Genomic DNA, 25,000 nt, shown 5'->3' on the forward strand with positions numbered 1-25,000 from the left:
AACATATTTTTAATGGTAACTTTATAACGTTTATATCCACATTGCCAAATTTCATCTCAATCTTCATGATTCGTTTTTTGTGTGCTGCATCTTTAACTAAATTACTTACAGACTGATGAAGAGATAATATTTCTTTTCTGTCGATTGCCTTGATTTACATTACTATAGTTTGCATCACGAAATCATTTATTTATTCAACTAAGCTTCCATTTGATGAAAAATGTTGGCTTATTAACAGACAAAATTTTAACTTGCTTCAGGATTTTTAGTGTTGAATCAGACGCAAGGTAGATACCATAAATATATATGGCCAGCTGTATCATCTGTATCATTAAAATGAGCAAAATAGATATTTGTGGAATGTAAGAATCTCACCAGTTATGCTTTGACGAAACAACATTGCTATCTAAGGTAAATTTCATTGGACTGTGTAAGCAATTGTTGATTCTTTATTGTCATTCTTTGAGAGGGCTCCTTGATGATAAGTATCCTTGAACGTAAGTGTTGTGTAATTGGAGCATCCTTTCAATTTTATTTGAATAATTTAACACTTCTCATTACACTAAATGATTTATCATTTGTATATTTTTATGAGCTAACCTTCCAGGTAACAAATTCTTATAGAGGGTGGTAAAGTACATATTGGCATCTATGAATGTTTTATTTACGAAGGCTAAAACCTTTCCGAGACCGTTGTACCTCAAATATGTTTTATTCTATGAAAAAGAAACCTTTGCAGTACGTAAAAATAATGGTAACGAAAAAAACAGACTTGCCGTTGGGTTTAAGTACAGGCATGAAAGAAAAACAGAATGGGTTTTCGGAAAAAAGATAAAAAAGGACAAAAAAAGAAAAAAAAGGGAAGGAGGGGGAGCAGAAGCGAAGGGAATCATCGATTACGATAATTATGACCCTCCCGAAATAGATATGGACGAGAGTCATTACTCGCAATTAGGCCTCTAATCTGTAATTTAACTTCACTTTAGGATGTTCGATGTTGCAGCCATTAACTCCGACCAACATAAATGTTTTCGGAAAAAAAAAGTAAATATATCCTGCGTTCCGAGCGCCCTTTCTTCACGAACGAAATGAGAAGGTTTTCTCAACAGAGTGAGTTGTTCTGCGGTAAGGCTTTTTAATGGCTTCCCAGTGAGTGAAAGGAAGTGTTAGAAAGATAAATACACGCCCGCAAACACACATTAAACGTTTGATTCTTATGCTATTGAAAAGATTAATTTCCTGCCGCTAATCATTTCTAGTTTGCCACAAACTAACTTTGTTTTTATGTAAAAACAATGAGTTCCATAATATTACTCTGTACTCCCCTGAAAGTTTCCACCAGTTCGCTGATAATTTATCAGATAAAACGCTAGAAGCATGCTAACTTACTTATCGCTATTTCCTTTGCTTTTAGTGGTACAAAGCCCTTACTGACACATTCAGTATATCATTAATCCAGGAATAGCGATCCATTAATACTACGGTTAAAAGGATATCGTGATAACTTTATCATAATAATGTGATCGTTTATAATTTCAGTGTGAATGGTATATGAATGAGGACAATGCAAATTGTCTGCTTGACAAATACAATACACGTACACGTATATATATATATATATATATATATATATATATATATATATATATATATATATATATATATATATATATATATATATATATATATATATATATATATATATATATATATATATATATATATATATATATATATATGGTGTGTGTGTGTGTGTTACAGTCAACATGCGTAATCAGTCATTACGCGTAATGACTGAAATTTCAGTCATCACGCTTAATGCACTTAGGGGACATTTGATCCCCCAGGAGCTAGTACTAAACACGGCGAAACAGTGAGTCACCTACACTGTTTCGCCGGGTTTAGTACTAGTCCCTGGGGGTCAAATGTATTTCGTCGTGTTTAGTACTAGCTCCTGGGGATCAAATGTCCCTAAGTGCATTACGCGTGATGACTGAAATTTCAGTCATTACGCGTAATGACTGATTACGCATGTTGACTGTAACATATATATATATATATATATATATATATATATATATATATATATATATATATATATATATATATATATATATAGTATAGCCCGGGCTTGTATTAGCTAAGCAAACTGCTTCATATTTTCTTAGGCAAGAAAAAAAACAAAATTGCAGACAAATACTATTACAATGAAACATAGTCAAAACCTGTGTTGTATGAGGGCGTGAAATGCGGATTGTTCGAGAGAAAAAAGATAAAACTGGGGTCTTTATGCGATAAAATGATTCAGTATTTGCACAACAGGTCATAGATGACTGAAGATGGGTCTGCGGTGATTCTTTCATACGCGCATCCGTCACTTCATTATATGAATGGGTATCCTCACAGTAAATGTTTATAAAATGTACTTGGACGTGGTGTTCAGTAGACAGTTAGTTTGTTTATGTAACAGTTTGAAGTAAGTCTCAGTGTTGGAAATGAACACAACAATGATAATCGTCAGTCTCTAATCTTTAAGTAATTGCCTTAATCGACTTTACATTTCAAACACAAATATCAATCTAATTTTCAAAATGTCTTCTACCAAATCGCCATTTTATGCTTCATACATCCAAAAATGTCTTCGCAAAAAATATATTTCACCACAATTTGCGGAGCACTGGTAAAATTATATTTTATTATATTCGTGTCTAATCCTCTCTCTCTCTCTTTCTCCGTCTCTGTCTCTGTTTGTTTGTCTGTCTGTCTGTCTATCTCTCTTTCTCTCTCTATTTACTTAGTTATTTTCATGCTTTTGAACATGTTCGAGAAACAATCGTAAAATTGAACTTTATTATACCCGTGTCTAATCTCTCTCTCTCTCTCTCTCTTCTTCTTTTTTCCTCTCGCTCTCCCTCACCTATTTTTTTTTTTTATTTACTCAGTGGTCTTCTTGCGTTGCTCTGTCTCCGCGAAACGCTTTCAGAGAGCGAAAAGACAACAGACAGCACTTTAGGCAATCTGTTTGCCCTGGTTTACTGACTTGAGAGCGAAGCCAACTGGGGCCACTTCTTGCAAGGATCTATCACAGTCAGGTCCTTCTTCCGAAGGGCACCTCCTTGAAATAACAGCAGGGTTCTCGAGATAAGAATTTAAATGAATCATTCTTTTTATAAATGAGTAATTAACATTCTTTGGGAAGGTGGGCCGCTGCTCTAATTTGCTTCAGGTGAAGAGGGATTTATTCAGGGCAAGCGGAGAAACCAGTTTGGAATTGGTTGTATTCTGGGAAAGGGTTGGTTTTTTATTTTATTGAATTTTCTGTTAATCTATCGTATCTTCGTGAAAAGCCTGTCTGTAGGTAACTACATAAAGTTCAAAGTTCTGTCCGTAAAAACACTGTTGAATGCAAGGGAGAGCGATTTCTGTAAGTTCTGGGATAAACCTAAAGAAAACGTGGATCTTTAAAAGGCAAATGAATGTGACAGTTTCCCTTATATTTCCAATCTTTGTGTATGATTTGAAAGTTTAGAAAGTTTAACTGATGCATTATAAAGTCTTCCTTTTAATTTGAATAATTTTGAAATGATTAAAGTATATATAATTTTGATGATTCTCTTCCACGGTGTAATGTGTATGTATATATATATATACATAAATACACATATATATAAATACACATATATATATACATAAATATACATATATATACATATGCAGTATATATATGTATATATATACACATATATATATATATATGTATATATATGAAGCAAAAGATAAATCCATTTTGTATGAATCATAAGCACACTTTTGTTATTCATATCAGCACACTATTATTTTTAAGACAGTGATCAGGCAGATATGTATGGCAATTTGTGATCCTTCCTCTACAGCTTCCAATCTCTGGTCAATTCTTTCCCAAATCTGAAATGTTCTTAAATTTTCTTATGCAGTGCTTTCGAAGGACAGCAGAAAAACATCATTCCTTTTTCTGCTTGGTATAGACTGTTTCTTGTTAAGGCGAGGTGTGATCTTTCAGCCAAAGCTACAAAAACTTGAAAACTTATTAATTCAGTGATGTGGCTTCAGTGTTCTGTTTACAGTCGATTTCTTAGGGTTGACTGCAGACACTCTCCAAAGCTGTTTAAACTACAGGTTGCTTTCCATAATAGAGAATGAGTACAGAGGACGAAAGTTGGAATTTATCATGGAGGTAAAAGCCAAGCTTTTTGGGGGTTTATTCTGCTTGAGTGGGTGCAATAAGGGGCGTCCCTTTATCACGATGGCCATAAGACCATATAAAAGAAGCAATGGGTTACAGCGGAGCCTGAGAGCCAATGGAGAGAGTAAGTAAATATGTTAATACTTCTTCATTGCTTCTCACTTTATTCGTTACTACGTTACATTTCTGGCAACATATATAGAATCTACTGGTCACTTTTTATCAGATACATATGCAATTGCAATAGCCAGAATGCTTTTTATTTGATTTTCTTCTCATATGAATGTTTTTGTTTATGATTCGTATCCTTATTATCATTTGTTCGTTCTTGCTGTTTTTAGACTGCTATGCTTGCTCTCTAAGTATTACTATTACTTCAACAAAAACAACAACCATATTTACCAATGTTGGTATAATTTAACTAAAAGTAATCAGCTCTGACAGCAATGAGAAAAATAATTAATTATATTACTTCCTTACTTGCTTTTATTCTAATGTCGTTGAATGAGTTTGTTCTGGACTTACTATTGATGCCTTTTTTTTTTTATTTAATATCTACTCCAATAATAATTTAAAGAAACATGAAACTCAAATGATTAAAATAATTCTACTCTAGCTACGAAGGACTTAAACATTCAAAAGAAATAACGCTAAGCGTAAGAAATTATTGTATGAGCTTTTTTTTTCTCGGTAAAGTTTTTAATCATTAAGAAATTGTATACGGTCAACGTTTTTTTTCTAATCGGACAGGGACCAGAACTATTGTCAAAATTCACTAAAACTTTTGCCAGACCCAGTATCCTTACGTCTTCAATTCTGGAATCTTCCTCAACGAAATCTCTTGCCTCTTCGTGAAGTTTGAAGAACATTTATTATGAAACGTTTTTGTATATTAGATTTACTCATGTTCGTAAACAGAATGTGTCGTCATATTTGAATTTCGCTTTGCATACGACCCATAACTATAATCTTATTTTGGTCCGATTAGGTTGGACCATCTGATACACCTGTATGAAAAGATTAGTGCTATTTACACGCCTCTTTTCTGGGCACTCAGTGCTTTAATGTTTACTCAAACGAATTGCAGTCAGAACTTTAATGGCGTAAGTGTATGTTTTTCAGAAGGCAGAAGTAGGAAGGGAGAAATTACAAAGCGTTCCAATTTTATCTTTTTCATCTTTCATCTTCTCTGCTGTGCGTGTCTAAGGACACAATTTCAGTTTTAATGAAATGAATTTAAACTTTTTGTGAAAAAACTGAAACTATTGATCAACTGAGTTCAAAGGTATTTGTAACACAAAGTCAGTTTACATACAAACATATATACATACATACACACATATACAGTATATATGTGTGTGAGAGTGTGTGTGTGTACGTGTGTGTAAAATCATATGTATCATATGTAAACTTTGTATGCGATTGTCCACTGAAGATATAAACCTGATTTTAATGATACATGTAGCCTTTTCTCTAAACTCAACACTTGATTTGAAGACCTTTTTGAAATTCAGAGAGCGATTTTACATACTAACATATACTTTAAATGAGTTAATCTTTCTTGGCCTTTATATAAGGAAATGGGCAATACCAATATTTCAGGTAGACTGGGGTGAAGTGAACATGTTATGTATACAGCCTGGGTGAATATATGTACATATTTGTCTTTGTGAGCAACGACTTGCCATTAAATAAATGAAGATAGGGAGCAATTAGAAGGTTATGTAATGGAGTCTATCCTCAGGAACGATAGCTATCACAAAGAGGGACTTGCTCATACAAAGGGAGACTTAATAGGCCTCATGGCAAAGAGAGAGAAAGGACTTAAATATGGAGAAGTGAAACAGACACGAAAGATAATTTGTTAATGATAAAGACAACACTGACAGGACAAATGAATCGAAAAGAAAAGGAGGAACGTAGTATCCTACGTAGCAAAGGGAGAGAAAAGACCAAAACTAGGGAATTTTCTTACAGATTGAATCTGATAATTTAGGGTAATGTTGATACAAAGAAATTAAAATATAAAAGTATGGAAAGATAATAAAGATTTAATTACTTCAGGAGTGTCATTAAACAGATTTCTGGATGATTTCTACTTAAAAAAAACAAGTAAAAAATGCGCCGAAGTTTCTTCATCACAATCGAGTTTTCCGTATAGTGTATAATCAAGGCCACCGAAAATATATTTATCTTACTGTGATCTCGGTATAATGCTGTATGACCCGCGGCCCATGAATCTTTAACCACGGCCCGTTGGTGGCCTGTCCTGTATCAATCGTTGCCAGATGCACGATTATGGCTAACTTTAACCTTAAATAAAATAAAAACTACTGCGGATAGAGGGCTGCAATTTGGTATGTTTGATGATTAGCGGGTGAATGATCAACATATCAATCTGCAGCCCCTCTAACCTCAGTAGTTTATAAGATCTGAGGGCGGACGGAAAAACAAAGCCGGCACAATAGTTTTCTTTTACAGAACACTAAAAATTTTATGCAAACAAATATTTATTAGAAAGAATAAAACGAGATTCCACAGACCGTCGTCAATGACGGTAAAAATAGAAACTCAAACTAAATACAAAATTTCCATTCAATGCTAACAAAAGTCAAGAAAATCTTCGTTTTTTCGGGAAGTCCAAGAGCTGCCTACAAGAGACATAACTTGGATGGAAGATTTACTGTGCAATAAGGACAAAAAAATATTTGTAAGTTATTTAATAGAGCGATATTTGTGAGAGCAACAAAGATTCTGAAGCGGTAATTCCAGTCTGTGGCGCTGTTGGGACTGCTTTGGTGACTTATTTATTCAAAAGCAATTATGACACGAAGGAAAAAATTGTCCAAGAAAACTGTAAATTATAGCTGATAAACTAATGTGGCCGGACTGAGGGGCCTCCAAAAACAGACACGGATGACAATGAAGATTTTAAACCAGTGAGTATATATTTGTTTAGATATGGAGTCAGAAAACCAGGAATCCAGTATATCACCAGTTACTCTATTGCACATAACGAAAAATGTTAATAATTAGGAACAGTTATGGAACATGTATTAATAATACTTGCAGAACAATATGGAAAACGCTATCCATAGAGAGATGTTAAAATATTTTAAATCTTCTTATGATACAATTTGATGTTAGAGCGCAAAGTCACACAAAGACACTCATATATATATATATATATATATATATATATATATATATATATATATATATATATATATATATATATATATATATATATATATATATATATATATATATATATATATATATATATATATATATATATATATATATATATATATATATATATATATATATATATATATATATATATATATATATATATATATATGTATGTCTGTGCTTCTGTTTGGAACTATTGTTCTGTTCATTTACTTTAGTTAGATTCTTTTGATTTTTCGACCGTGTAAAATTTACGTCTCTTCGTGAATTTGTTGAAAATTCTCTCTCTCTCTCTTTCTCTCTCTGCAATCTCCTTTACAAAACCATTTTTTCTTAAACTAATCAAAGTTCCTTGTGGACAACCTAGAAGTATGGTTTTGGGAATAACTTTTGTTAACGTACCAGGTGTGTGCAGAAAGATAGTTTGCTCCTGTAAGCAGGCGAGAATGAAAATTTTCATTTTTGTCTTCTTTTTTTCACATATCCATGTGTATAATATAACAAATAAACTTGAATTTGTTTTGTTTCAATAATACTTAAGACCAAGGTAGCCATTTGCCATTATTGATAATGATAGATAATCTGAAAGTTTGCACTGCTCTATTCTTTCTGGAGATTTATTTGAGAGAGAGAGAGAGAGAGAGAGAGAGAGAGAGAGAGAGAGAGAGTCCTGTCACTTTTGGACTAATAATGATGATTCGAGATTCAACGTCAAATCACAGAGTAATTTAAAATTTGGGATAAGAATTTCAAGGAAGACAGATGTCATGGCGTTTCGGACATGTTCTGAGGGAGGCGTTGGAGAAAAGGACTGCATAAATGAGTATGAAGAGGAATTACTCGCTGATTAACGTCGAGGAAGACAAAAGTGGCCAGTGTTCAAGATCTCCGTAAAGGGGGGGATCGCTATAGAATGCAAAGAAAGAATACTCGATATTAGGACCTATGGGACCTTGATTACATGGCTGCAAAACAATAGCGTTCGTTTAACAAGGAGCGAAAGAAAATATAAATCGCTTGTCAAAATATAGGGAGAGCATGTTTATGAACTGTTTAAAGGTTTCGAAAGGGATTTCTTTTTTCATTTTCTTTTTATATCAACACAGATTACAGTTTAGAATATTATTTAAAAGGCACGATCCACAAATTTTAAAACTGACGAGGAATACAGGTGAAGTAATTAGTGAGCAGATATATTGGTGAACATATTCAAATTCTAATGTACTACACATGATAACAAATGGACTACAAGGTTTATAATTAATGAACAGGATTAGCTGTATGGTGAATGGTAGTGTAAGAAATTAGAAATGTACTTTGTGAAATTTATGGTAAAGGGCTTAACATGGTAAATATAAATGGACTTTCCCACATGAACGCATGTTAAATGCTAATTCTACAGTATTACTGGTAGGCCAGTAATTCATGAATTACTTATTCTTTTTATAAAAATTGTATAACTGTATGATTAAAACATTAAAATCTCTTTCCATTTCAATCATTCGTATTCGCAGAAACAATTTTTTTTTAATCTATTCATATTTTTCTTAAATATTGAAGAATTACATTACCATACTACAATAATTGTGCAATGAGACAAAGAGCATAGACAAAAGTTTCACCTTAGTTTTGATGATTACTTTAAACGTGAATCTTCAAAACGAATTTAGCTCTTTTTCGATAAACTTGTTTGATTTTGAATATCATATAGGAAACTTGCTTTACTCAAAAGAGGAGCGATTTACAGTAAGGCTGCCTGCTCTAATGAGAGAGAGAGAGAGAGAGAGAGAGAGAGAGAGAGAGAGAGAGAGAGAGAGAGAGAGAGAGTCTCGCTTTTGTACTCTAAATGATGATTAGGGGAATTGGTATGAAATTTCAAAAGCAACTACAAAAGACTAATAAATACTGCAGTTTTTTTCAGATAGTCTTGGAGACGCGTCGAAGTGAAGGAATAGGGTTTAAATGAAGCCTGAAGAGGCATTATGCCAAGATTAGCGATCAGGAAGACAAAAGGGACGATTGTTTTAGTGGAGGGTAAAGGGGGAGCTAATATCACAGTACGAAGGGGAGAGAGACTGCTCGATATTGGGCGATGTGGGACCATGATTATGCAGATGAAAAACAAAAGCGTCCGTGTAATACCACAAGCTCCCCAAAAACAGAAAACCTCCTGCTATTGATCGATGAAATATTCTAAGTTTTCATTTGGAATAGTATTTGTTCTTAAAAATTCATACCAAGATTCAAAAGAAATAAATTATGGTCAACCTAGCTGGCACCGCAGGATACGTGTAACTGAAAAATACAGACGATGTAATAATTTGCTTGAATAGTAATGGGAATATCTTTGAATGTACAAAATACTACGTACAAATAAGAAGGGCTTAATTTGATATAATTCCTTTAAGAAAAAAAAAAAGAGAACCGGTAGATTGAGAAATTCGTCCCGTTTGTACAAAATATATTATTAAAGGAAGCAAAATTCCTTCGCAATATTCTTGGGAATGGAGTCACTTTTGTACTAACATAAGAGTTTGGAATGCCAAATTAAGCTTGTTTTCATTAAATCATCTAATGGTAAAATCTTACTAGAAATATGATGACAAATAATGATTAAATTTCCATTGTTACCATAATACTGTATTCAGTTTGATCAAGGTATTTCAAGTTAATCTTTGGTCAGAAAGGATAATAAACCAAGATACAAATTCGATAAGTACTGATGCCTAGTATTTTTTCTGACTGTAAACAGTGTAACTGACAAAATGAGACTAGTCTGCCAACACCAAAGAAACTAGAATTAAACTTCTGGCACAGAAAAATACAATGTTCATTTACTTGAAGGCTGCATTTTCTGGAGGTCAAGTGCAGAGGGAATTAGCAAGTGTTTCCTAACATCGTACAAAACGCAATAAGTCTGCATATTTTACTTTTACTGTGCCACACACGAAATCTACGGCCAATGGACTTCAAGTTCAACTACCATAAAATCTTAACCCTATAATGCAGGAGAGCAAAATGTACTTGACATAAGTATAATGTGGTAGCGAAATTACTTGAGTATTGTCATTATTTTTGGCGGAACAGGCAAATAAGTTGAATAATAAGAAAAACTAAGTTTGCCACGGTATTTCTACTGATAACTAATCCCCATTAACATAAAACAAAGCAAGGAGTCGACAAACAGTCACCCCCTGATTAAATTCGAGAGGTTTCAGATTCTCCGTAAAGTAGCTCACATTTGGTTACCTGTTGTTTAGTTAATACTAATTTCATTTACTCGTGACTTCATAAAATATTTTCCTTTTCCATTCTAAGTATATTCAATATTTATATATTTTGGATATCTTATATTCAAATACTTGCATACATATTAAATACAGAGATTATCTCTCCTTTTTCACCCAATAGCAATCCTCTCCACTCTCTCTCTTTCTCTCTCTACTTACTCGCAGAACAAAAATTTTTCTTGTTTTTTCTTTCAGTCTAATCAGACCCGTTGTGTATATCGCTGAGTTATGGTATGAGAAACACTACTTTTGTTAAGGTGCCAAGAAGCGTGGGCACAAGAATAATATTTTCGGTCTTGGAATCTGTTGGGAGTGAGGTTTCTAAGAATTTTTCCCTTTCTTGCTATCATTTTATGTTTTTACTCTCATGTGAAACTCCATAAACTGACAAGAAATTGCCATTTTTCTCAATGGTGCTCATTTATTATTCTCAATGGTTTATTTTGTGAAAACTATGAGTGTGGCAATCAGTTTTATACCTTATCGGCCATTTATATAAATTTTCTCTTACTGTCCTCTTACAGGGAAAAGGCCATCCCAACAAAGGATCACAAATTTTGGACTCTGTCATTCGTTAATGAATCTCATTGTCTCCCTTGGCCGAAGAATGTGTCGTCATAGCAATAAAGTAGGATGATGGGCAGAGTGGTAGATGCCTTTTAACCCTGATTCATTTCCTTTTTCTTTTTAGTTGTCCCTACTTGCAATCTTTGTAAATTCTTTATGCATGTTAATTATATAATATAGCGCTGATACTGTACGTTCTCTCTCTCTCTCTCTCTCTCTCTCTCTCTCTCTCTCTCTCTCTCTCTCTCTCTCTCTCTCTCTCTCTCGTTTGGGTGTGAAATTTGGACACTGAAAATTTTGAAGCGTTAACACACATGCAAGAGTAGTGTTATTACTTAGATTTCAGAATAGAGTTTGAAATTTAATTTCCTCGAGAGATAGACTATTGGAAAATAAAATCACGATTTTTATTTTGTATTTCACTACGGATTTAAAAGCGCATTAAAGCACTATTAAATTGTAGTGATAATTGTGATTAGTGATTCATCTAAAAATAATTTAATTTTTAAGTAGTTGCACATAAATACACATAAATACACAATGAAAGAGGGCGTTTGTTTATCACAACACACACACACACACACACACATATATATATATATATATATATATATATATATATATATATATATATATATATATATATATGTGTGTGTGTGTGTGTTGTGTGTGTGTGTGTGTGTAATTGTGATAGTGATATATATATATATATATATATATATATATATATATATATATATATATATATATATATATATATATATATATATATATATATATATATATTTATATGTGTGTGTATATGCGTACTGTGTGTTCACAAACATGCGGTAACAATTGCTACTTTCATCTTTAAAATATAGCGTTTATCTGATCAAGTGAATTTAAGAGCAGAGCTACTTGAATAATAATGAATGGCGTACCTTCTAATAAAGAAAACAGTTTTCGAAGTCTTCGATAAGAAACTTAAATCAACATTTCGCTCCGTTAGTTTACTACAACAAACAGATTTCTTTTACGAGCAGTTATCGAACAGGATCTGTTGCCGCAGCAGTTCGTGTTATCAAGTAATTTGTGATTATTTAGCTGACAAAACAGAAATCGAGTTCTGATTTCTCAATTATAAATATTCTCTCTCTCTCTCTCTCTCTCTCTCTCTCTCTCTCTCTCTCTCTCTCTCTCTCTCACACACACACTTTTAAAATAATAAAACATTCTTTACTAAATGACTGTTTATATATATATATATATATATATATATATATATATATATATATATATATATATATATATATATATATATATATATATATATATATATATATATATATATATATATATATATATATATATAAACAGAGAGCCTTAGGAGATGCTTTGTACTTGGTTTCCTAAACGTTTGGTACTGTGAAACATCGACTGTGGTCTATCCTTAAAATGGCAAAAATAATTTGACGCATACTTATTGTATGTACTACAGATCTCTTGAAAAATGTCCTTCCTCAGACCTGATAATTTATTGATTTGAAAGAGAGAGAGAGAGAGAGAGAGAGAGAGAGAGAGAGAGAGAGAGAGAGAGAGAGAGAGAGAGAGAGAGAATCATCCTTTTGCTAGCGGCAATGGTGACTGAGAAATTAGCGCAAAATTCGAGTCAATTAAAACTTGAGAGAGGATAAAAATCCGGGCTTTTCAAATGTTAGTTTGCTTTCCTTTGATTCGCCAAGAAACATATAATAAAATCACGAAGGGATGAATGAAAATGGAGAGGTTTTGCGAGAAGACTGATGCTGAGGAAAAGAAAATGAGGAGTTTGAAAGCCCGATGTTAAAGGAGAAAATTTGTTATCGTGTACGGAGTAAATAAATAATGCTTAATATCTTGAAGGCCTGGTATCTGATTTTGAATATAGACGGTGGCAGAAGCTTTTGTTCAACAACACAAGTCTCCCTAACAGAGCCCAGGGTGTTTATTATTAATGTTATAATAATTTTAATATGTATTTTAGATAAAATACTGCATAAAAGCAATTATCATTAACAGTGAAGAATTTTGAATTACACGGACTTCAAACGCAGTTGAATATTTCTTCCAGATTTACTGTGTTAGACAGATCTTCATAATATCTTAAATCAGCTAAATCAGCTGCTAACTTCACAGCTATAAAAAACTAATTTATTTAATATGTATGGCTATAGAAACATACCTGCTCTATCTTACTGCTTTCGACGTTATCACAACCAATTTCTAATTTCTTTTCTAATTATAAATAAAAAGAATTTTTAAACAAAGTTTCTTATTCATAATCAGTCAATATAGTTTTATTCTCTCTTTCTCCCTATTTCTCTGTCTCTCTCTCTCTCTCTCTCTCTCTTACTCTGAAGTAATGAATGTGTTTAAAGTTACGAATTTTATGTTTTTGAGTCTCTAAAATTTTAGAATGCGTTAGGATTACCTTTGCGAGAGCAATAGAAAATGTAAGCCGATCTTTTGGTATTTTATGTTACCAAATATCAGAAAATTCCTGGAATCGTAATTGTCTTCTTCGAATTTGATAAAAATGGACTTGGTATAGAATACCTGTTGCTATTTTTTTTTATGTTTGTATGAATAAAGAAGTGAAATATTCTTGTGTTAAAATTGGAGGGTACATTTACCAGAGAGAGAGAGAGAGAGAGAGAGAGAGAGAGAGAGAGAGAGAGAGAGAGAGTTTCGCTCCCATTTTCTACCATGAATGATGAACGGGGAATCGGATTAAGATTCATGGGTATATAAAAGGTGAGAGATAATAAAAAAACCAAGATTTCCAGAAGGCGGCAGAATGTTTTAGTGAGCTTCCAAGAGAAGAATAAAAGAAAATGACGAGCGCCTGAATGAAGAATGAAGGGACATTACGAGGAAATTAGCGCTGCATAAGACAAAAGTTTTGGAGCGTTTTGAACCCCGGGGCAAAACGGGGAGCTATTGTCCTCACACAGAGCATGGAAAGAATGCTAGATGGCTCAGAGCTATGGTGCAAACGAAGGGTCCAGTATTCGCCGTGCCAATGAATCTTGAAATGGTCCAGGAGGTCTTTCGTTCAATTTATTTAATATCTTCGAATTAAAATGAATGCTATGGAGGTTCGTTAACCGGAAAGTTATCGGATATTGGAAACTTATAATTGAAAGACAACCCTGCATATAATGGATTGTCAAGTTCATCATCAAAAAAAAAAAAAAAAAAAAAAAAAAAAACCTAGTAAAAATATTAATAATTACAACAGGTGCATAAGCTGAGTTGAATGATGCCTCTTCCGCACGAATAAACTGAAATCACTGACAGAAATTCAGCGCATGAAGTATCCTTAAATTCCTTACGTGTAAATACTGAATGGTTTGCAAAACACCGCATTGCAACCACTACATCAATAATTCCCGTCTTTCTGTCTGTCTGTCATTTTAGAAATATTTGGCTTAAGGCTCGAATTACTCGTTACCGAGTCCGAAACCTTTGGTATAAGTTTAATGTTTGCTTCTGAACGTTTGAATTTTTCGTGTCCCTTCAACCAATTCACTCTTATATGCTTTACCTAGAGCTAAAGATGCTATGTAGAGCGTTGCGTTCTTCTAGCCATGGGGAGAGAGAGAGAGAGAGAGAGAGAGAGAGAGAGAGAGAGAGAGAGAGAGAGAGAGAGAGAGAGAGATATTCTTTTCTCATTATTTTAACATTAATGATGATTGAGGAATTAGCGTAAAATTGGAGAGTAATCAAAACTTGCGAGATAATAAAAATCCAAGATTTCCAGCAGTCATTTTTAAAAAAAGATTTCCAATTAGGCATCGAGGAAAATGACAAGGAACTGAATGAAGAAGGAAGCGGCATTATGCGGAGATTAGCGCTGAAGAAGACAAAAGTCCGGGAGTGTTAAAGTCCCGAGTAAAGGAGGGGGAACTATTGTCCTCATACAGACCACGAGAAGAATTCCGAATGTTTTGAAGCTATGGCACGCAATTATGAAGATGCGATGCAAAAGCTTTTGTTTCGTAGCGCATTTCACTCCAGCAGTAGAATGTGCTTTGATTTGTGAAAAATACGGTAATTGTTTAGTGAAGTGTCTGTGACTCTGACAAAAAAATAATTCCCACTATGAGTAAGATGTAAGATTTCTCCCTTAAGGGAAATTAGCAGTTACTGAAGGATAATCGTGGTGAACAATGCAATATGTCGTATACATGTCCCTGCACCCGAGTTAGACTGGGTGCCTATGATATTTATAAAACAAAAATGATAATAATGTATAAGAAACTCCGTTAAAATCATAAATTAGTTTTCATAAATAGATACACTATATAATCTACGTAATCACAGAAAACTGAAGTATTAGATTTATACTGGGTTTCGTTCTGTATTCTTTTCCGAAGGAAATTTTCCGACCACAGTTCCTAAAATCTCTCTCTCTCTTTATGTATATATGTATGTATGTATGTATGTATGTATGTATGTATGTATGTATGTATGTATGTATGTGTATATATGCATTTATATGTGTATGTGCTTATTAAAAGACTTAAGGCCTCATAGGAAATGATACACAAAATATTCTTTTTCAAAGAGTGACTGCTTTATCGGCGATAACACAAAGTGTTACAAAAGCGGTTACAATCACTTATGAAGTAAAAAACGTCAACTTTAAATCTAGAAAGATTTAACGCAGATATCTTAGTTTTTTATTCTTACAGTGAATTTTTTTCTTGCATATTTGGTGCAGATTTTCAACAGTTGTCCAGACAGTAAGAAGCACGCATATATTTTGGGGATTTGAGTTGTTCGTGTAAGCCAATATGTATTTCAAGCTCTTGTGATTATCCATTATTCATATTTGTTGATACAGGTGTTATAATAATTTCGGTGGGGTGGGTGAGGCTGTCGGGTGCAGATATTCCAGCGTGTTCTGCAATGTATTATTTAACTCTCTCTCTCTCTCTCTCTCTCTCTCTCTCTCTCTCTCTCTCTCTCTCTCTCTCGTTCTAAAACATACAAAAATTGCAAGTAAAAAATATAAGCGCTTGAGTAAATACACTGCAGCCTATTTCATTTTTTAACAAAATTTTTAAAGATATGAACATAGCAACAGAGAAAACAGTATTAAAAGTACTGACAATCTCTTGATATCTGAAGGTGCTTAGATATCACAATATTCTCATTTTTTCCATATAAACCAGCATCTAGCCCAGACACCATCGCTCCATAAAAAAAAAGTATTTCCTCCTGTACTAGGTACAAATTCATATCGCCATATCGCTGTACTGCAGTAATGTTATTTTTTCATTGCAGGCGCAATCCAGGAAAGCATTTTTAGTTTTAAATATTCACCATTCTGTCCTTTTTTCCCCGTTATGAGAACGTGCAACATTCCAGCAGTTTTATTGCCATTTCAGTTTTCGCATTCCGAAGAGAACAGGAAAAATTTCCCTCTGAAATTCTTGCCCTTACATAATGCAACGACGGTTTTGTCATCTCATCGTTGTTTTAGAATTGCCATCATTGTTGCGCGTTGCGATTTTCTCGTTGTTTTGTTGTTTTCCCTTAAATTCGCAACGCTGCAAACTGAGTTTGTGGTGTTTTCGCCTCCTCTCTGGCATCCCATCTTCTACTGCCAAATCAGTTTATGGAAATTTCAATATACCGAAAATAGCGTTCGGTAAGAAAATAGATGGCAGACAAGAATTGTGGTGGGACATCACTTGAGAGTATTTCTGTTTTTTAGATCTTTTCTTTGGGCAATTCTATCTTTTTTATGCGTAAATCTGAGAACAAGAATAATAAAACATAAGTAACTTTTAGATAGATTGTTTTGCTTTGATTTGTTGGTTGTTTGTCAGTTTGTCGGTTGGATAGCAGGATTACGCATAATGTTGTCTTCATTCTTACCAAAATATTTCCAAAGGAGGTTCTCGTTACTGACAACGAGGGGCACGATTTTGGATTGAGATTCGGATCAGGGTAAAGGACTTTTAAAGGTGTTGGACGGGGGTGGGGATGAGGGTAGGTGGTTTGTTGAACCTATACACGTGTATGTAAATATATATATATATATATATATATATATATATATATATATATATATATATATATATATATATATATATATATATATATATATATATATATATATAGGGTGCGGCATAAGTAACGCCCTTTGTTTAAGTGGAACAAAATTAAAGCCTTTTTTATTATCCTTTACTTTTTCGAACATGAATGTATTGCCACCGGTTAATAGATTAATATAATATATAAACAAAATTAATATAGTGCTTATTCGGTTTAATAATGCGGCATAAGTAACGCCTTTTTAATTTTATATCCTCTAATGTATATTTTGTTTATTATTTTCTTTAATTAATTTGCTAAATCTTAATTTTTCAGATATTTTATACAACCATGAGATTAACAAAGGAACAGAGAGTAAAAGCAATTCAATTGTACTATCAAAACAATAAAAATGGTGCTGACACAGCAAGATTGTTATCAGCTGAATTTGACATCCCAAGGGTGCAAAGCCGAAATATTATTTGTATTGAACATTATTAAACCGAATAAGCATTATATTAATTTTGTTAATATATTATATTAATCTATTAACCTGTGGCAATACATTCAAGTTCGAAAAAATAAAGGATAATCAAAAAGGCTTTAATTTTGTTCCACTTAAACAAAGGGCGTTACTTATGCCGCACCCTGTATATATATATATATATATATATATATATATATATATATATATATATATATATATATATATATATATATATATATATATATATATATATATATATATATATATATATATATACATATACACATACACTGTATATATATATGTGTGTGTGTGTGTGTTTGGATGAATGTGTACACATACACAAACACACACACACACACACACACACACACATATATATATATATATATATATATATATATATATATATATATATATATATATATATATATATATATATATATATTCATGTTACAAAGGAAAAAAGACCCTATTTAGCAAACCGAATCCTCAAACCCTCTCCTAGGTGAATGAGTCTCATCCTCTGCGGTAGCCACAGAATGCTCTTAATAGCAATAAAGTAGGATGAGGGTCAGGGCGACAGATCCCCCTTGCAACCATAATTCACTTCCTATTTCCTTCCCTCCATCCCCTACTCCGTTCCATCTTCAGTGTCGTTCTTCTTCTCTGATACGGAGCGATATCTTGGGTCCTCCCTCGCTTTCTCGCGATTTCTCCCAGACTCCCCCTTCGAGTGTATTGTGAGGCCTTTGATGGCGTCATTGTATTCGCGTCTTTACTCTCCCTACATACAGAGTGTAGTTTATGTCGTTTCCTCTCTCTCTCTCTCTCTCTCTCTCTCTCTCTCTCTCTCTCTCTCTCTCTCTCTCTGAAAAGAGCAAGAGTAAGAAATAGTCTGTAAGTAATGTATCATAATTAATGTTGCTCAGAAAATATTGACAAAGTGATTAATATTCAGTGGTAATACATATTAATTGTATAGCTTCCCCAGAAAGAGCTAATTTCGTGTGAGTCTATGATGCGAAATTTGCTACACAGATCTGTAGCTGATAAACAGAGAAATTGGGCAAGATATGTCCATGTTTGTGGGAAAGTAATCCATGAAATAAGAAAATATGAAAGAAATAACAGGACTTCAAAGAATTATTATAATTTCAAGAGAACATTTAATCTATTTTGCACAGAATGTAATAGCTGACAGAACGTTAAGCCACAAAACTTTGGAAGGGTTTGAGTAAGTTTACGTTCTAATGCTGGTGCTGCATAATTAAGAAATAAGAACGTTGAAAAGGCACGATACCGAGGGCTATGTATGATACAAGGCAAAGGAAATGTAGTGAATACTGAAAATGCTAAAAAAAAAAACACACACACACACAAAAAACATACTGTAATGCATGACAAAATACGGGAAAATAAATCCCCTTGAGTTACATGAATGAAAGGTAAGTCTTATATAAAAGTTTTTGATGTTATTTATGAATTTACAGGAAGATTTGTTCTCTTCAAAGTACATAAGGAATTAATGCATAATAATAAGTGAGAATCTAAAATCAGAGAAGTGAATAGTTATGGGAAAATATTTGGAATTAAATAAAATATGCTTAGGACGGAGACAGAAAGGATGTCGCCATGAGATTTGATACATTAGTACTTCGGGTTAGGAAAATGAATTAAACTGAATATATGGATGAGTTTCTTTTATATTTCAGAGACTGAGAAGACGAAGATTACCTGGCAAACCCCCTTCAAAAACCACTGTTAAGGAATACTTTAACGCGGTAATGGTAAAACCGAGAACAGACTTGCAAGAAATATGCAAAGAATGAATATTATTTACTGTGTAGAGAATGATTAAAGAGACATTACAGTTTCCTTCTATTGATAAATAGTCTCTTATTTCAGGCAAAGTTTTTATATAGAAAAAACTAGCTAAAAATCGTTTGAATGACCACAAGACCGCCTTTCAGTTAATATGCAAAAGCCCGCGAAGTGAGCGGCCCCTCTTTTATGTAAAAATAAAAATTCCACCAGCAGTTTAATTATCTTTGAGGTTTCACGAAGTGTCTGTGTGGGGAGCATTCTATCGCTAGCTTTCCCTCCTAGTTTCCTCCTAGGGATGATATTGATTTCCTTTACATTTGGGGCTATAGAGTTCCCATCGACCGTCTAATTAATTCCGGTGTTATTGTTACGCACCTTTGTTACATCTCCTTCTATTAATTTTTTTCCCATATGAAATTGTGTCTCCGGTCTAGCGTAAATAAGTGCTCTCTCTCTCTCTCTCTCTCTCTCTCTCTCTCTCTCTCTCTCTCTCTCGTAGTGTTAGGAAATATATTTATCGTTATTATTCTTTTCTTTTTTTGATGATCAAGATGACAATGATTATTATTATTTTGAATCAATCGAAAACGATAATATTTGACTTGTTTTTATAAAAGCAGAAAAAACTGAGAGGAGAAAATAGGACCAATAACAGTAGGGAGGAATCATCACACAAATAAAATCCATATATTGCAATCAAGTAAGAAACCTAAGTCAATGGTGAATGAAGTTTTATTTTAGTATTATAGCCTATTTTGAAATTTCGTGCACCGGCACCAATGATACTGCCAGAAAATCTGTTACATAATTTAACAGGAATGCAATTAAAGCTTTCTTGTGCTGAAAATTGGGACAAAGTGACACCTCAACAGAATGGGGATGAATGAGCTTTGCAAAACTAATAGCACTTACGATAGCCGGGACTAGTGAGCTTGGTTTCAGTGTCGTGTTATGGGTAACTCTTGGTTAACATGGATCAGATATCTGAATTATAGGCTGCCGGATTCCGATAATGAATTCTTTAGATTCGTTGGCCGTATTACAGTACAAATTTTTGTGGTGCAGGCACTAAGTACACAAATGACAGATTCTCGAAAGAGGATCATTTTCATGAAAGGTCTAAACCACAGTCAGGATTGGCGAGTAAAACGATCCGCGGTTTTGAGCAATCTTCAAAACATCTGTAAAAAGTTTGGCGTAAAGATTTACTTTTTGTAAGAACAAAGTATTTCAGCAACTTAACGGACAGCCCTAACACTGAACCCTATAATTACGTTCTTCAGTACAATGAATAATATAGTAATAATATGGCTGGTTCTAAAACTCTTTGTATTGTGGTTATATTATTACTCTGTGTATAATTTCGACTTCACCACAATATAGTCAAACTAAAAGCCCCATTGGATAATGAAGATGTAATTTAGTAACAAAGGTACTCGTGTTGTGGGAAAAAAAAAAGGTGGTGACAGAAGTCAGGCGAAATGCTAGATAAAAGAAATTTGGCGAAAAGTCCAATGAACATGACGCCCTTGAATCCGCTGCAAAGTTAATGGACTTCGTACCTCACAACACCCTAAGTGTCAATTTAGGTCTGTGTCATTTATCTATTCGATGCTTACTCTCTCAATTTTCAACGGGCAAAACCCACCAAACGCTACCGTAGGTTTGACAAGAGTTCCGTCCAAAAATAGACCATAAAGTACGTTAGCCTATATAAGCTGGCCTTTGCAACGTGGCAGTTCCTTTTCATCTGTGGCTTTTAAGTTGAGAATGGTGGTGACTGCAAAACTCTCAACTGGATTTCGGCAGCACAAAATGGGAAAGATATCGAGTTAACTCGCCGATAATTGATTTAAAATGAGCAATTCCCCATTATAACTGCCTAGCTGCTGCTGGCAATCCAAATTCTTCCAGTAGCACGAGCAGAAGCGAGCGAGAGAGTTTTGATGATGTTTATTTCTAGTTAGGAGGTAATTTCATGAATTGATGCTTTTATTATAAGGAAACTTTACTTTGTTTTTGTATGAAGGTTGGGAATGTTTCATTATTCCAAAAGTGTTAGGGTTCGACGACGAGAAGAAATGTAGGTCTTCGAAGGTACAGTAAGCCGGTGTTTACTTTATAAACTTCGCTCTTTCATGTTTAAAGTCAAAATCAATTTTAAAAAATAATTTTTTATGTATAGATTATATGTATATGTTAATGAATATGTGCTTGTTTTCAGTAGAATCAAAATCCAAGATATCGTAAAACCAAACAACAGATGCAATGATTTCAACAATTTGAAAAGTGGACAAAATATATGTTCGAATGTTTAATAGCGAGCAAATACGCACCATTACACAAGCTTTTTCTGAAGCTTTTCGTGTATTTTCAATACCAAAAAAAAGAGAGAATTAATCGTTGTAACCAGACATGATTTCTCGTACTTTGGCCTCAAGCATAGAAAATGATCCCTGTGAGCGTTTTTCTTATTCTGATAATGGTTCGATTGAAGACAAAACGTAGATTATCTCCAAAGGACGTAGAAGAAGTATTCCTTTGTTTTTTATCAAATGACGATGATATTAAAATGTCATATCTCCGAGTTTTGTCTACTGATTCAGTGGTAGTTTTGTCGCAGTTGTTTCACATTATTCTATGTCTTATATACCGAAGATATTAAAAAAAAAAGCGACCGAGAAGGAGAAAATTAATAGACTGACACGAGGCCAGTTCCAAAAGTAATTAGATGGGCATTCACTCTATGAAACTTAAATCCAGTTGTATTGAAAGGGTTACCAAAATAGTCCACATCAACTGTGTTTTCTTCCAGTTTCAAGGATACGACTATCATTGTTAACTATATACTCTACAGAATTTACATTTTCTATTACAGTTAGCAAGAAGCGACTGATTTCTTTCAATAATCGTCCATGCCAATAACAACCAACGAAGCTAAACAAAATCGCGGATGCAGGCTTAGATTTCAAATGACATCCATATGTAATCAGTTATTCCGTCGTGCACAGTAAACTTCAAAAAAAAAAAAAAAAAAAAAAAAAAAAAAATAAATAAATAAATAAATCGCCTCTTTTTTTCTCATAATGTTTTTAAGGTAAAAAAAAAAGGAGAAAACCTAACCTCATTAGACGAGGCAAAGTAGAAACGATAAACCCAGTTATTGAAAAGACCGTAGCAATGAAGGACATAAACGGAAAGAGGGAATGTTAGTGCATAAAGTAACTCTTCATACTCACCATAACCCAAGAGAGAAGTCTAGTCTTGGTAAGCTTTAATAAATGTGAGGAGAGAGAGGAGTCGTTTGCCAGAGATCATTATGCCTTTGATTAATTCCGCTGAAAAGAGAAACGAAAAAATAATACACGAAAAATATGGATTCAAGTTTCCATAGAGGAATAATAGTTAAGTGAAAAATCTTCGTTATTTGCAGAATTTTTGACATTGTAGTTGAATATCTAGTTTTTAATACATAGCTGTCATTGAAACAGTTTGATCATAAACATAGTTGTGAGCTAACATAGAGAAAAGTCACTAATACAAGAAAGTGCATATTGTTCTCTGATCTAACGGAATAATCAAGTGGAAGGTTAGAAAAATTACATTATTTCAGGAAACTGTTATAGAGATACCTAAATTATCAAAATTGCCGATGTGCACTTAATATATTCTGAAATTCAGAGGAAACAGTAAAAAAAAGCTGGCTTCAACAAATTTTAGTAAAAGCAACCAATCATAGTTGGGAGTTAAGAACAGGAAAATTATATACGGGCGAATAACAATGAAAATCATGAAAGGAATAAGATTAAAGAATGAATTTTAACTGTGATGGAAAAGTTGGTAGAATAACATCACTGGGAATCACTGATGCGCCATGAGAGATAGCAACACTTAGATAAAGAATAAATTTGGATTATTAAGATCTAAAACGGAATAAAAGTATACATATATAGCTGAGGTTCTTTGTGATATAACTGACTTTGAAGGGAAGGAAAGCAACACGAATTTTCTATAACAAAAAATGTTTAATCGGTCACTTTTAAAATCAATTATCTCCTCACAGAAAAGAGAGACAGGAATAAAAAGTGAGAGATCTTTTCAACGATACTTCGACTATTCATCAATCAAATATAACAATAACATTTGAAATTTTTTTGGACCCCCGCCTGGGTCCAGCTCTCCAGAAGAATCGAGCATGCAGGGCGGCCGCGTCGTTCAATCGACAAGCAAAGATAAGGACTGACCTCGCCGAAGGCTTTGCATGCAACTTGACTTATTTCAAACAAAAGCTGATTCAGGCAAACGAGCGAATTTCCTCAGCGTTTCCTCATGCAATGCGACTTCGTTCTCGAACTGCTGCGCCAGAGTGCAGCGTCTTCTGTAGTCGGCTTTACGACAGACCAGGGAAATCAGTCAGATAGACATATCTTTCAGAGATTTGCCGAGGAAAACCGGAATATCGTAAGGCATATTATCGCCGTCTTTTTAGTTTTTTTTTTTTTCTCTGCCTGAATGGGATGCCTGTCTTTACAATCACAAAAGAAAAAAAAAAGTCGGTTATTTGTGGGCGAAGAAAGAAAAATCCACTTAACGCTACAACGTGTTTGTTTACCAGAGGGGTCGATATATCATTAGACACGGAAAATTTCACGTCGTGTCGCTTCGACACTTAAAAAAAAAGTTTCGTACAACGCGGAACGTACAGGAATGTTACCCGTTGCGTGCCTGTATGCATGGATTTAATCTTATTCAATGACAACGCCAGGAAGCAACAATTGGCTTCCGTCATGTAAGTAACAATTTAGCTCTATTGTAGATACAGTACACAGGCCTTAAGATATAAGCGATGATAGTACACACACACACACACACACACACATATATATATATATATATATATATATATATATATATATATATATATATATATATATATATATATATATATATATATATATATATATATATATATATATATATATATATATATATACTGTATATATACATATTAATTTTTGTCGCATACATCGTGACATTTTTTTATATTCACAAATATTAAGCCACAAACATCGCTTATTGCCCAATTCACTACACATTAGGAATAACTTACACCCAAGGGGAACCGGTCAGCTTTTTCTTATTCTCAATATTTCTGCTACAGGAAATCTTGTAACTTAGGCAAATTTAAGGCAGACAAAATACAATTTTTGCATATTTCTCTGGCTTCTTTCCCATCCACTTTACTATATAATTCTGTAAACATTTAATTCAATTTCTCACCCTCGCCAATATTTTGGGAATTCAGGTTAGATCAACTTGTCTTGAGTTATCACCCGGTTCAAA

General features: G+C 33.5%; 1 long non-coding RNA gene across 1 annotated transcript in view; it reads right to left on the reverse strand.

Moving 5' to 3' along the window:
- LOC136842981 (uncharacterized) overlaps nt 1-25,000 on the reverse strand; it is a 495,876-nt gene that overhangs the window by 82,422 nt on the left and 388,454 nt on the right. The window contains exon 5 of the long non-coding RNA XR_010854399.1: nt 22,897-22,995. This is a non-coding gene — a long non-coding RNA (uncharacterized lncRNA). The remainder of the gene's footprint in view (nt 1-22,896; nt 22,996-25,000) is intronic.

The sequence above is a fragment of the Macrobrachium rosenbergii genome, chromosome 10 (assembly GCF_040412425.1).
Source record: "Macrobrachium rosenbergii isolate ZJJX-2024 chromosome 10, ASM4041242v1, whole genome shotgun sequence".
Lineage (NCBI taxonomy): Eukaryota > Metazoa > Arthropoda > Malacostraca > Decapoda > Palaemonidae > Macrobrachium > Macrobrachium rosenbergii.